Source organism: Spodoptera frugiperda, chromosome 22, assembly GCF_023101765.2.
Source record: "Spodoptera frugiperda isolate SF20-4 chromosome 22, AGI-APGP_CSIRO_Sfru_2.0, whole genome shotgun sequence".
Taxonomy (NCBI): Eukaryota; Metazoa; Arthropoda; class Insecta; order Lepidoptera; family Noctuidae; genus Spodoptera; species Spodoptera frugiperda.
Window position 1 is genome coordinate 6739243 of NC_064233.1, and position 15195 is coordinate 6754437.

At 42.7% G+C, this 15195-nt stretch overlaps 1 protein-coding gene and 2 long non-coding RNA genes across 3 annotated transcripts in view; 2 read left to right on the forward strand and 1 right to left on the reverse strand.

Moving 5' to 3' along the window:
- Positions 1–15195, reverse strand: part of LOC118279635 (dymeclin) — a 135701-nt gene that overhangs the window by 111385 nt on the left and 9121 nt on the right. The window lies entirely within an intron of this gene.
- Positions 1–15195, forward strand: part of LOC126912125 (uncharacterized) — a 161201-nt gene that overhangs the window by 13520 nt on the left and 132486 nt on the right. The gene's annotated exons all lie outside the window — the stretch shown is intronic.
- Positions 12171–14740, forward strand: LOC118279679 (uncharacterized). The gene is made up of 2 exons (XR_007706755.1): positions 12171–12448; positions 14509–14740. It is a non-coding gene; the product is annotated as an uncharacterized LOC118279679 (long non-coding RNA).

Here is a 15195-nt window from a genome sequence, read left to right on the forward strand (position 1 = left end):
TGACAGCGGCCAAAAAGATTAAGGAGGGCAGAAGGCTCCTGGTGGGGTGGGTCTCGGCGCAGGTCAAGCTGCTCGAGGCCCGGCCTCTGAGGTGCTACCGCTGCCACGTGGGCCACCACGTGAGCGTTAAATGCACCTCGGAGGTTGACCGCAGCGACCGCTGCTTCCGCTGCGGTCAGCCCGGTCACAAGGCCGGTACGTGCACCGCCCCGCTGCACTGCGACGCATGTGCAGCGGCCGGCAAACCGGCCAATCACCGGGTCGGGAGCAAGGCCTGCTCCCCCCCTACCAAACCCAGGGGTAAGGGTAGGCCCTCCGCCGCCCCCGTCGTTTCCGCCACCGCCGCCGCAGTCGCCACTGCTACCGCCGCCGCGGTCACCGCCGGCCGTAATGCCGCCAGGGAGGAGGTTGTGATGGAGTGCCAGTAATGACTCCATTCCGCCTCCTCCAGGCGAATATCAACCACTGCGCCGCCGCTCAGGACCTTCTACTCCAGAGCATGGCGCAGTGGTCAATAAATGTCGCTGTGGTCTCCGAGCCGTATTTCGTCCCGCCCAGGGATCACTGGGTTGCGGACTTGGACGGCTCGGTGACCATCATCTCGTCGGCCGCCGCCGGTACCCCGACTCTCGAGAGCGCTCGGAGAGGCCGGGGTTGTGTCGCAGCACGGTTCGGAGAGATCGCTGTGGTGGGCGTGTATTTCTCTCCGAACCGAACTCTCGCCGAGTTCCACAACTCCCTGAGGGAGTTGGTCGCCGTCGTCGTCGGGTTCCGTTCCCTCCCCGTGCTTGTCCTCGGGGACTTCAATGCCAAAAACTTGGCTTGGGGTTCCCGGTTCACTGACGTTCGGGGTAGGATGGTGGAAGACTGGGCCCTGGAGACAGGCCTAGTCGTCCTGAACCGGGGTTCTGTCCCCACGTGCGTGCGGATGCAGGGTGAATCGGTGGTGGACATATCGTTCGCCAGCCCCGCTCTGTCACCTCGTGTTGTTGACTGGCGCGTTATGGAGGAGGTGGAGACGTTCTCGGACCACCGGTACATCCGGTTTGACGTCTCCGCCGAGTCCGCGGACCCGCCAGTCAGACAGGCCCCATGTGGCCCGCGTTGGGCGCTGAGACAGCTGGACCGGGAGCTTTTCCTGGAAGCCGCAATCGTGCAGGCCTGGGTGATACCACCGGACAGGCCTGCCGACATCGACGAGGAAGCAAGATGGCTCCAGGACGCCATGTCCAGAATATGTGACGTGGCGATGCCCCGGGCCCGGCCAGGTCAGCGCAAGCGCCAGGTGTACTGGTGGTCGCAGGAGTTGGCTGCTATGCGCAGTGCTTGCGTTGCTGCGCGACGCCGGTACACCAGGCACCGCAGGCTCCGTATTCGTCCTTCAGATGCGGAGGTCAGAGAGGCGGAGTTGTACGAGGGGTACAAGGCGGCAAAGGCCGCCCTCAAAGCGGAAATTTGGCGGGCTAAGGAGGAAGCCCGTCGGGAGATGCTGGAGACTCTGAACAGAGACCCGTGGGGGCGCCCCTATCGGATGGTGCGTGATAAGCTCCGCACTTGGGCTCCCCCACTGACACAGAGTCTCCGGCCAGAGGTCGTGGAGGAAGTGGTCGGCGCCTTGTTCCCCCGACTACGGAGGGGCTTCACCCCTCCATCCATGACTCCGCCCCCTGCGGTGCCCAATGTGGGCCACAGCGACGACGACGACGACATCGTTCCGGAGGTGACCGAGGCAGAACTGAGAGCGGCGGTGCGCCGAATGGGCGCCAAGAACACCGCCCCAGGACCCGATGGCCTGCATGGCAAGGCGTGGGTCCTGGCCTCGGAGGCTCTCGGGCCTCGATTAATAGGTCTCTACAGCGCATGTTTGGAGAGGGGCCAGTTTCCACTTCAGTGGAAGACGGGAAACTGGTCCTCGTGAAGAAACCAGGGCGCCCTGCGGACTCTCCGTCCGCGTACCGGCCCATTGTGCTGCTCGACGAGGTGGGAAAAGTCTTCGAAAGGATCATTTCGAACCGCCTCGTCGCGCACTTGTCCGAATTTGGGCCGGACCTCGCGGATGGCCAGTTCGGCTTCCGCAGAGGGCGCTCTACGGTGGACGCCATCATGCGCGTAAGGGACCTCACGACGGGGACTGCAGTGTCCAGGGGTAAGGTCGTCGTGGCGGTGTCTCTAGACATCGCCAACGCCTTTAACTCCCTTCCCTGGAGCTGCATACTGGGGGCACTTCGGTACCACCGGGTGCCTACCTACCTTCGTCGTGTTATCGAGGCCTACCTGTCAGACAGGTATGTTACGTTCCCCGGTCACCAGGGCGAGTGGAACCGGCGAGAAATGTCGCGCGGTGTTCCACAGGGTTCGGTTTTGGGGCCGCTCCTGTGGAACATCGGTTACGACTGGGTGTTGCGCACCGACCTCCCGAATGGCGTCAGCGTAATCTGCTACGCCGACGACACGCTGGTGCTAGCGCACGGGAGGTCGCACCAGGCGGCGGCCAATTTAATGGCGAGAGCGGTTGCGATAGTCGTTGCAAGGATCCGGCAATTGGGACTCGAGGTGGCGCTCCACAAGTCCGAGGCCATGTGCTTTCATGGCCGCGGGAACGCGCCACCTCCAGGTGGGTCCCAAATAACGGCAGGAGGGGTTACCATCGGCGTCGAGACGACGATGAAGTACCTAGGACTCGTCCTCGACAGTCGATGGAACTTCGTGGAACACTTCCGACGTTTGGCTCCTAAGTTGGAACGGACGGGGGCTGCGCTTAAGCGGCTCCTGCCCAACCTCGGGGGGCCAAATGCCTCCTGCCGGAGGTTGTACGCAGGGATCGTGCGGTCCATTGCCCTCTACGGAGCCCTTGTGTGGGTGCCGAACCTGATGCGGCGGCCAGCTCGGACGCTGCTCACGTCCCAGAGGGTCATGGCCATTCGAGTGATCCGCGGATATCGCACGATCTCCGGGGAGGCGGCGAACCTCCTTGCCGGATTACCGCCGTGGGATTTGGAGGCGAAAGTGCTCGCGCGCGTCTATAGTCTGCGCGCCGACGCGCGTCGCCGGGGCGAAACTCCGCTGCCGCGCCAGATTAGTGCGTGGCGGGACGAGCTCCGGCGCGATCTCATGGCGGATTGGCAGCAACGACTGTCGCAACCGAGGGCTGGGCTCGCTGTCATTGCAGCGGTAAGTCCCCTCTTTGAGGAGTGGCTAGAGAGGCGCCATGGCGTCCTCACCTACCGCCTGACGCAGGTGCTTACCGGACATGGGAGTTTCGGTAGGTTCCTGTTTTTGATTGGGCGGGAGGAAACGCCCGGGTGTCATCACTGCGAAGACCGCCCGGAGGACACGGTGGAACACACGGTTGCGGTCTGCCCTGCGTGGGCTGAACACCGCCGTGCCCTCAGGGAAGTGATCGGCGACGGCGACCTCTCGCGTCCGGCTTTGGTTCAGGCCATGGTGCGGAGCGAGGGGGACTGGGATGCCGTCTCCTCCTTCTGCGAAGCAGTCATGCTAGTTAAGGAGGAGGCGGGACGCGTGAGGGAACGAACTTCCTCACGCCCCAGCCGACGCGAAAGACACTCCGGGCGTCGGGGATCGCGTGACGATCTCCGGCCACCGTAAGTGCGGGTCTGCGGACGGCGAGCAAGGGTAGTTCGCCGCCCGACCAGAACCAGACCCGTGCGTGCGGCGCGTTGCGTTCCGCGCGCGCCTCAAAGAGCCATCAGACCACCACAGATGGGGCCCAGTAGGGCTGATGCTTAATCCGGAGCTGCGGACAACCTAGCGGGTTTACCGGGGCTCCGGCTCGACAAGCAGAAGTAGGAACGGGGTGGTTTTTAGTCAGTAAGAGTCTGACACTCCCTCTCGCTTTGCCCTGGCGAGAGAAGTCATTGGATGATTTTCCCCCCTGAAAAAAAAAAAAAAAAAAAAAATCTGAAAAATACTATGCTAAAAACCGCATCAAAATCAGTTCAGCCAAACACGAGATAATCGCACACAAACATACATACAGGTCAAACTGAGAACCTCCTATTTTTTGAAGTCAGTTAAAAACAAGTAGAAAACATAAATATTTAGTGTGCCACCGAATAAATGCACGAAAACGTGATTATTTTAAATATTTTATTGAAAAGTCATGAACGCGGGTGAAGCCGCTGGCTGAAGCTAGTATTGCATATACATATCTCTGCATGCTACTCCATGGTTTGCCAAGCGTAATGTTATGTAAGAATGTATACAATGTAACTATCAAACTGATTTAATATTAATGAAACAGGAAATTCTGATGAGGACAACGTAAACAGAAGTATGACCACTCAACAGAATTAAGTTCAGAAGTGCCAAGTTATCAAAGTGACCGATGAAGTGAGTATGTTTACAAACTTAATTATTATGTTATCGGCTTACTCACGTAATGTTTTGACGAGGAACTCGACTAGTTTCAAGCCATGCTAGACGACACACGACGCGGCGATTGTCGCACTGCTACTGAGCAGTGCGACAATCGCCGCGTCGTGTGTCGCGTACTGCTGCTCATGAATATGAGCCTCTAGCATGGCTTGAAACTAGTCGAGTTCCTCGTCAAAACATTACGTGAGTAAGCCGATAACATAATAATTAATTTAGTATGTCTCACGAAAGTTACAATAAAATCATGTTTACAAACATACAAATTCACATACACATCACATTCAGATCCGAAACAACAATTTGGGGGTCACACAAAGAGATGTTCTTCATTTGAAACGAATACTTTAGAAGATATATCGATTTAAAATATCGCGTGACGTTGCTTCTAAGTACATTTTATACGTAGAAATGACGTTTTTGCTCCCACTCCTATACTATGATTCGTTTTATCTAAGTATTGTTATCATATAAGACAAAATATTATCTAATATTTTTCCATACCTAACTGACGAACTAAATAGATTTTTTGTTCTTCTCTCTGTCCTGTCTATTGACACATTAAGCGTACACATATGGGTTAATAGTCAATTAACTAAGAGTAATTTAATGCAATACAGGCTCCTTTGTTAGTAATTAATAACGATTTATATTAAATAAATATTTAATTGCTTACTTATAATAAGCTACACTACATTGAAACAAAGTAATGTCGACAAGTATACCTTACAATGAGTGATCATTTCATTCATCTTATGAAACTTATACTATTATACTGCTCGTTGCCTCGTTGGCCAAGTAGTTGCAAGTGCAACTGCCGGACAAGCGGTCTTGGGATCGATTCCCGGGTCGAGCAAAGTATTACTGGACTTTTTTCGGTATTTCGAAAATTTCTCAGTAGGTAGTAACACGGAGTCTGGAAATGTTGCCCGGTATATGGCAATAGGTTCACCACCTATTACATGGGACTTACACAATAAATGGTGAAAAATGGGCGTACATTGTACAGTGGCATTACGTGTCATAATGTGCACCTCTGCCTACACATTTGCGGATAAAAGGCGGTCGATATAAAAAAAAAAAAATATAATGAAAATTATACACGTTTGTTTGTTTGAACGCGCTGTCTTCTAAAACTACGCGCAATACCATTGTGAGACATAGGTATGACGCAAAGCAACTTAAACCACATTTAATTTGATATGTCTCATCATAGGCAGTTGTCCCACCGGCAACGATGAACGAGTAACGAGTAGAGCTAGAACTAGAAACGAGTGAAAACAAAAACAAACAAGTGAAGCGAGCACTCGCCGGCAGTGTGAACAGTCAGCGATCAACTATTTGTATATGCATCTCTTTTGTTTACACAGAAAGTATATCTATTGTACGTTTCTTGAGCGAGAAAATAGCCGATAGTTAGTCGTTCACTCGCCGTTGGTGGGACAACTGCCATAGTTAACAAAGAATATAGAATTTATTAATTTATAAGACTAATTATGATTCCGTAGTGTCGTGCCATAATATGCACCTCTGCCTACCCCTTCAAGGATAAAAGGCGTGACGTTGCATAATAAATATTAAATTCGAATTGAATAATTCTGATAAGAGATTAAAAAGAAACGTCCTTTCTATGAAAATATAAATTAGTCAACTAGTGACATCTATGTTTTGATACATGTAATTAAAATAGAATGTGTACTTAATATTGTCTACAGTTATATTTTCAATATGTAAACTTTTAACTATAATAAATATAAATTAACTAACGAATTATAACGTTTTTCATTCAATACATAATGCGTATCGCGGGTATGATCACCGTTTGGACGCACAAAACAATTATTTTTTGTGTGATCCACAAACTTTTGTTCCGGATCTGGGTGTTATGCGTAAGTATAATTTATTGTTTATAAATGTTTCCACGACACAAGAGAAAATCATAGTATGGGGCGATGTTTGCTTAAGAAAAACGAAAGCTCAGTTGTTGCGATAAAGTCCATAATGGTATTCATCATTATTATCTCATGGACTGTTCATTACTACCTAACTCGACCAGGGAATTAAACCAGAGATGTACGGCAGAGCCGATTATAGGACTACATATTTGGCAGCAGCGTTCTCTGATAAACCTGAGGGTCTACTCCGGTTCTTGAATCCGAAGTTTCATTTAATCTTCGGCCGTAGGTTTTATTGATTTACCAATAGAATTACTTGAAATAAAGTTTTATTTTTAATTTCAAATCAAAACCTATTTATTTATCTTCATTTCATTCGTTCATTTTTGTTCATGAAAGTTCGCAATAATTGGAATTGTAGTATGAAATCTGCGAAGTTTCGGACGAAACTTCGTTTTTCGTTGAATTAGAGTAGACCTCCTGTGAACTTTTTAAACTTCGATCTCTAACACGCAAGGCAGGCATGGAAATAATCCGGAGCTGCGGACTACCTAGCGGGTTTACCGGGGCACGGCTCGAAAAGCAGGAGTAGGAACGGGGTGGTTTTTAGTCAGTAAGAGTCTGACACTCCCTCTCGCCTCGCCCAAGGCGGGAGAAGTCATTGGATGATTTTCCCCCTCAAAAAAAAGGCATGGAAATAATAAAACAAAGAAACTCCTCAGTTACCTACACAGAGGTCCATAGTCCAACAGATGACACAAAGACAGTCCACAGCCTCACAGGCTGTGAACATGACGTAATCACGAACGTGACAGCACAATACTGGTAAATTTATTAATATGTAAGTTCATTACAAAACAGGAAAACTGCGCAAAATTAGAAAACTAGAAGGATCACAATCGCTTACTAAAATATTATACAGAAGCACCAACCAGTTTTTTATGATATAAGTCGGTAAACGAGCGGACGGATCACCTGATGGTATGCTATCCATGGACACCAGATGCATTACAAGTGCATTGCTGGCCTTTTGGGGGTTAGGAATTTAAGGATTGTTGGAGAATCGGGGATTGGGAAGATTAGAAAAGGGGGTAATTAGTAATCCTTATTTTCGATCCGATGATCCGATGATAATCCACATCTAACCTAGTTCTTCTGATAATTTTACTGTCGTGTGTTCTTCAGTCGTGTCCAGATCAAAAGGTATTTATCAAACACATCATAGAAAAGAAGACTGCGCCGTAGCCTACGATCAGAAGTCATTGCGTCGCATAAGTGAACATACATTAACACATTGAACGCCGTGGTGGTCACCGGTGACCGACGTTAGCGGAGGATTTGCCTTCAACAATTTTCTATTGGCAGTCAAAGACTTAACAATTATATTACAGAAATGAGGATTTTATATATTTTGTTTCTTTGTTTCTTACTCACTGCGGCAGGCGTCTCTTTGGGTGACAGCAACCATTACTATTGTAAGTACAACTCGTTCATCTTTACAACCTATACTAATACTATAAAGCTGAAAAGTTTGTTCGATTGTTTGTTTGTTTGAACGCGCTAATCTCCGAAACTACTGGTCAGATTTGAATAATTCTTTTTATGTGGAATAGTGCATTTATCGAGGTAGGCTATAGGCAATAAAACATTACGCTTTGACCAATAGCAGCCAAGCAGAGCGGGTGAAACCGCGCGGAAGTAGCTAGTATAATATATACATTATACAGCCTGTGTTTTTAACACATTCCGATTTTTTTTTTTAAGTTAAGGATTATTATTTTAACATTCCTTTTTAACCCCCGACGCAAAAAGAGGGGTGTTATAAGTTTGACGTGTCTGTCTGTCTGTCTGTCTGTCTGTCTGTCTGTCTGTCTGTCTGTCTGTCTGTCTGTCTGTCTGTCTGTCTGTGGCATCATAACTCCCGAACGGATGCAGTGATTTCAATTTAGTTTTTTTCGTATGAAAGGGGACTTATGTGCGAGTGTTCTTAGACATGTTTGATGAAAATCGGTTGAGCCGTTTTAAAGTTATGGTCGGTGAAAGTGGGGAGATTAGCCGAAGGTCTGCAAATGTACTGGGATGGGGTCTCAAATTAAACCGCACTGAAAGAAGATATTGAGCGATATTATTTTTTCGTATTAACAAAAATAAACATTTTAAATAAAAAATTAAATAAAATAAAAATTAAATTAAAAATGTAATAACAAAAATATAAAATTTTTAATTTAACGTTTTATTATAAACAAAACATCTGGCACCAATGTAATCTTTAGCCTACTTATAGAAACAAAAACTAGTAATTAATAAGTAAAAAATAAAATAAAATCGAACGAGCTTAAATGTAATCTTTACCTTAACAAGAATCAAAAATATAGTAAGTTACATATACTTACTATAATTTCGATATACTAAGCCTAACTTACCCTAACCTACCTATAAAAAGTATGAAATAAAAAATTAAATTAAAAATTTAAAAAACCCCCGACAAAAAACTTAATTTCCCTTTAAAAAGTAAAAAATAATAAAAGAAACTTAATCTTAAAGTACCTAAGAATGTACTAATAATTCTAAAAAAAAAATACGTCTCGTTGGGGGACCGCATGAATACGGACTGCACACCACCGCCCGCGCCGCTATATATTTCTACATCAATTTACTTTAATGTTGTGATACTTATGAACAAATCGTAAATAATTTGGAGCGGTCCCCCAACGCGACGTATTTTCTTTTAGAATTATTAGTACATTCTTAGGTACTTTAAGATTAAGTTTCTTTTATTATTTTTTACTTTTTAAAGGGAAATTAAGTTTTTTGTCGGGGTTTTTTAAATTTTTAATTTAATTTTTGAAATTAAAAATAAAAGTATCTTTACTAATGAAAGACGGTTAGAAAAACATTAAAAGGATCAAAATGACTTTAATTTCGAAAGTCGGTGTTTCTCATTATTGTTTGTTTCTTATTTAACACCGACCTCCGAAATAAAAGTTATTGTGACCACTTTAGTGTTCTTTTTAACCGATTTCCTTCAGTGAAGTCGGTTATTTTTTATATGTAAAAAGTTTTTTTTACTACTACTTACTAAAAACTGAAAATTATTAAGTATACAATAAACTAGTATAATTATACTAAAACACTTCATTGGCTATTACAATACCTATTAAAGGCAACATAGTACGTGTTAATAAACAGCACCAATTCTTGGACACAAACTGCCACACTCAGAGACATTTAATGATTACTTAAACTATTCCTTAGTAACGAATTTGTACTGAAAATGAATACTAAGGACTGGGTTAAGTAATCATTAAATGTATTTGAGTGCGACAGTAAGTAAGCAAATAAATTTTAATAAACATTGATTTTAATTTAACTTTTTTTCTGTATTACAGGGAATCGGCGATATCTTTACTCACCACGTCGACTAAAACGTCTATATTTTATAAATACTACAAACACACCAAAACCCATGAAGAATTAAAGAAGCCTACACAGTATAATACAATGCAAGATACTATGCAAGACTTCATCATCATCAGCCCGAAGATGTCTTACTTTTATATTTTATGTAGAACTAGCGGACCCGACAGACGTTGTCCTGTCTACACGTCTTTAATTTGAAAATTTTAAACTTTTTTTAATAAGCTAAAACATTCTGGACCTTTTTGATGAAAATTGTTATTCAAATGTTATGACAATATCTAACGTCATTCATATTTGACACTGCGATGGTAGCGCCGTCTGTCAGATTCAATGTAAAACATTCCAAAATTAACAACTACTGATAAATTAAAAAATAATCAAAAAATCATTGTCCAGCGGACAAAATTGTGAATCTAAACCATTCTCAGATCCCCTTGAACACACACAAAAAAATTCATCAAAATCGGTCCAGTCGTTTAAGAGAAGTTCAGTGACATACACACTTACAGAAGAATTATATATATAAAGATAACGACATCTATGTTTTAATTCGGGTAACTAAAATGAAGTAAAGGAATATTTTTGTGTCTTTAATTATGTGTTATTTTAAAATACCTATTAGTTAACCTAAGTAATATAAAATGTATGAATTTGAACAGTCGAATTAGAGAATGATAAACTTTTTCAATACCTATTTTTATTCTAGACTGAAATAGGAACAAAATTTTTTATTGAATGGTTAAGCCACATTTTTGCAATAATGAGTTAAATATAAGAAAAATATCGCAAAATCTCAAAAACTCAATATTTTTAAAGAGAACCGCCTTCAATTTTCTTTACCGCCTCCTTTTTTTAAGTCACTTAAAAACTTATAACTCATGACTGCGGGGCCGCGGGGCAAACCGCTCACTGAAGCTAGTACTCAATAAGCCTCATACCTAATACGTGGTATCAATTAATGTGCTAATCTAAGCGACACTTTATAAATAAGTCATATCATTTGCACTTGTGTGCTATTACACCTACCACGCCCTGTTTCAGTACCACCTAAAGGTAGACTGGTAGGGCTGATGCCTAATCCGGAGCTGCGGACTACCTAGCGGGTTTACCGGGGCTCCGGCTCGGTAAGCAGGAGTAGGAACGGGGTGATTTTTAGTCAGTAAGAGTCTGACACTCCCTCTCGCCTCGCTCAAGGCAGGAGAAATCATTGGATGATTTTCCTCCATGAAAAAAAAAACCTGTAGAACAGGCCTCTGTCAATTGATAATAAATATATATATGAAATGTACTTAGTATATTTGCATCAGGATAAATAATTCAATAAATGAGAAACAGAAATGATCACATGGAAATCAATATATTAAATCTAACATACAGAATGACATCACCCAATTAATCAGTCTGTTAAGTCAGTCAATTAATCAATTGCATGACTTATAAGCTGATAATATAATCATCATCAGCCTATAAGTAGCCACTGCTGACCAAAGGCCTTTTCATGGAGAATATTTGAGCACTAATCACCCCCACTTGCTCCATCGTAGGCCGCATCATCACTTACCATCAGGCGAGATAGCAGCCAAACGTCGACCCATTAAACGTAAAAACATGTTTTTGTTTTTGATTTATTTATTTGCATCACATAAATAGGAAAATCCTGCACAGATACGTAAACTAGAAGAAGTATAATCATTCAACAAAGTATTATTCAGAAGCACCAATACGCAGTGTTTCCAGTAAAACACTAATTTACTTAATATACAAAGTTAAAGATATTTGTTTGTATGATGGCGCTGAACTCCGGAACTATTAGTCCGAATTGAATAATTCTTTTTATGTTGCATAGTCCAATCATCGAGGAAGGTAACAGACTTTAAAACATTAGGAGACGAGGAGACGAGCGAGTGAAATCATGTCGGAGTCACTAGTAATAATATACAATAAAAAGAAATATCACACTACCACAGAAGGAACACACTACTAAACAAGATTAGGAACGGGGTGGTTTTTAGTCAGTAAGAGTCAACCACGCAAGGCGGGAGGAGCCACTAGATGATTTTCCCCTCTCAAAAAAAGTCCTGTGGAGCGCCACCTCGAGTCCAATTGGCTGCCACTTGGTGGAACCTCCCGTTCTCCAGCACATGGCCATAGCAGCACAATACTAGTGGATTACACTGGCCTAGCCTTATAGAAGGACTGAAGCTGCGGACTACCTAGCAAGTAACCGGAGCTCCGGCTCGAAAAGCAGGAGTAGGAACGGGGTGGTTTTTAGTTGACACTCCCTCTCGTCTCGCCCAAAGCGGGAGAAGCCATTGGATGATTTGAACCCCTTCAAAAAAAAAGAGCTGCGGACTACCCAGCAGGTTACCGGAGCTCCGGCTCGAATCTAGCTTCACCCTAGGCGGGAGAAGTCATTGAACGATTTTCCACCTCAAAAAAGTGTAATAGGAGGATTTTTTTTTTCTGATCCTACGATTTTAGCCTTGTACTTCTGTGAATTTCACTGTCGTGTGTTCCTATGTATTACTCAGTGTATTGAAATCCCCATGTATAAGTAAACAGATCATAGAAAAGCAGGCTGCGCCGTAGCCTAGGATCAGAAGCCATCGAGCCGTATACGAGGACATTTCATTAATTAACAATTAATAATACAATAATGAAGATCTTATTCGTTTTATTCTTGTGTTTCGTACTGGTTGTGGCACGCTACCCGTTCGACGATTACGAACATGATGAATGTAAGTTTTTTTTTTTTTATGGAACACGTAAACGAGCAGACATATTGTAATAGATTAGAATAAGCAGGTAACACTGATTGATTTGTTAATATGACAGAACCTGTCATACGTCAACACATATTCCTTGGTGATCTGTGGCCCGGAAGCATAGATTAAGACATTGTACCAGTTATAACAAAAGATTTCATTTACTAAAATAATCGGAGTTTATTTTAAACATCTAAACATTACATGTCATATTAACAAATCAATCAGTGTTACCTGCTTATTCTAATCTATTACACATATCACCTGGGGGCCTACTCTGGTCCTCGAATCCGAAGTTTCATTTAATCTTCGGCCGTAGGTGTTATTGATTTACTAATGAAATTACTTAAAATAACGTTTTATTTTTAATTTCAAATCAAAATCTATTTATTTATCTTCATTTCATTCGTTCATTTTTGTTCACAAAAGTTCGTAATAAATGGAATTGTAGTACGGAATTTGCGAAGTTTCAGACGAAACTTCGTTTTTCGTTGAATTAGAGTAGACCCTCTGATGGTAAGCAATCGCCGCCGCCCATGGACGCTTGAAACACCAGAGGCGTTGTAAGTGTGTTAAGTTTTATTGGGGTATCGGGGGTTAGGTAATTGGGCCTCCGGCAAGGCTCGGAACCGGTTTAAAAAATACCGGTTAATACCGGTTTATATCGGTTTTCCTCCGAAATTTTCTTAAGAACGTCAACATTAAAGAACTTTATTTTAACCTAAATTAACCGGTTTATTCGACGAGGGGCATGTCGGTACACGCGTTGAAATATTATTATTGAATATAATCTGAACAGCACACGGCGTTTCTTTGATGTGCGTCGTATTAACCGGTTTTTATTGATCTTAACCGTTTAATCCGAAAAAACCTTTATGAAAATACTGTTCCAAATACCGGTTTAAAAAAACCGGTTTCACGAACGAAACCCAATGTAAAGGTTTTGCGTACAAGTACATAATAGCGGTTTGAAAATTTAACCGGTATCCGAGCCTTGGCCTCCGGTAACTTCTACCCGACGTGAAACAACGCTTGCGTTGTTTCACGTCGGATTTCGGAGGGCCGGTTCGACCGGAGTCGAGAGAGGCTTCTCTCAATTCCGGTCGAGCCGAAGCATGGCTCACCCATACTTAATAACTAGCTAATGGGTCAATCTCCAAAACGGGCGTATTCATGTGATCACTCTGGCGCTTTTCAGATATAGATGTTTAATGGTAATTATGTATCTTATTAAAAATAATATTCAAATAGTATGCTTTTGTTTTTTTTCAATGTGATACATAATAACGGAAAATTATTAATTAAACAATAAATAACGTAGATGACTAATTTCTATTTTAATGTCCGTCATGTCAGTAGATTATTTTAATATATTATACACGTATTTTTTTACGGATACAAATGCAAATACTACGTAAGATCTAGTCGTGATTGAAATAAAATTTCTTAAAAGATAGTACTCACCATGAATAGTTCTTGGAAGTAAAAATATGTTTAATAAAATTGGAACCGCCGTAATTTTTATATACCGCCTCTATTTTTTAAGTCGGTAATATCGCTAAAACCTTCTCCTAAGGAAGAAAAATACTATGCTGAATATCTCATCAAAATCAATTCAGCCAAAAGAGAGATAATAGCGCACAAACATACATACAGGTAAAACTGAGAACATCCTTTATGTATTATATTAACTGTTACTTTTTAAAAATGAAATTTTGTAGACTAGTATTATTAGAACCAAATCATCTACGCTTACAATGCAACGTCACGCCTTTTATCCTCGAAGGGGTAGGCAGAGGCGCACATTACGGCACGTAATGCCGCTATACAATGTACACCCACTTTTCACCATTTATGTTATAAGTCCCATGTAATAGAGGGTGAGCCTATTGCCATATACTAGACACAATTCCAGACTCCGTCCTACTACTGGGAAATTTACGAAAACCCGAGAAAAACCCAACAATCTATACTTAGTAGGTAAATAAATGTTTAGATTTTGACTTTAATTACACTTTTTTCTTTAAACACAGGGTTCCGCCGGTATTTTTTCACGTCGCCTCGAATAATGAGTTTATACTATCGAAGTAACACACCAAAACCCATGAAGAATTAAAGTACCTACACAGTATAATACAATGCAAGAGACTATGCAAGACTCTACTTCATCAGCCCGAAGACGTTTATATTTTATGTAGAATAACGACATCTATGTTTTAATTCGTGTAACTAAAATGAAATAAAGGAATATTTTTGTGTCTTTAATGATGTGTTATTTTAAAATACCTATTAGTTAACCTAAGTAATATAAAATGTATGAATTTGAACAGTCGAATCAGAGAATGACAAATGTTTTTTTTTTCAATACCTATTTTTGTTCTAGACTGAAATAGGAACAAAATTTTTGATTGAAGGGTTAAGCCACATTTTTTGCGATAATGAGAAAAAAACGCTTTCGGCGTATCAAATCAGCGATATTATAACTCAATAACCTTATATTTTTTAAGAGAACCGCCTTAAATTTTCTTCACCTTTTTTAAGGCAGTTGTCCCACCAACGGCGAGTGAACGACTAATTATCGGCTATTTTCTCGCTCAAGAAACGTACAATAGATATACTTTCCGTGTAAAGAAAAGAGATGCATATACAAATAGTTGATCGCTGACTGTTCACACTGCCGGCGAGTGCTCGCTTCACTTGTTTGTTTTTGTTTTCACTCG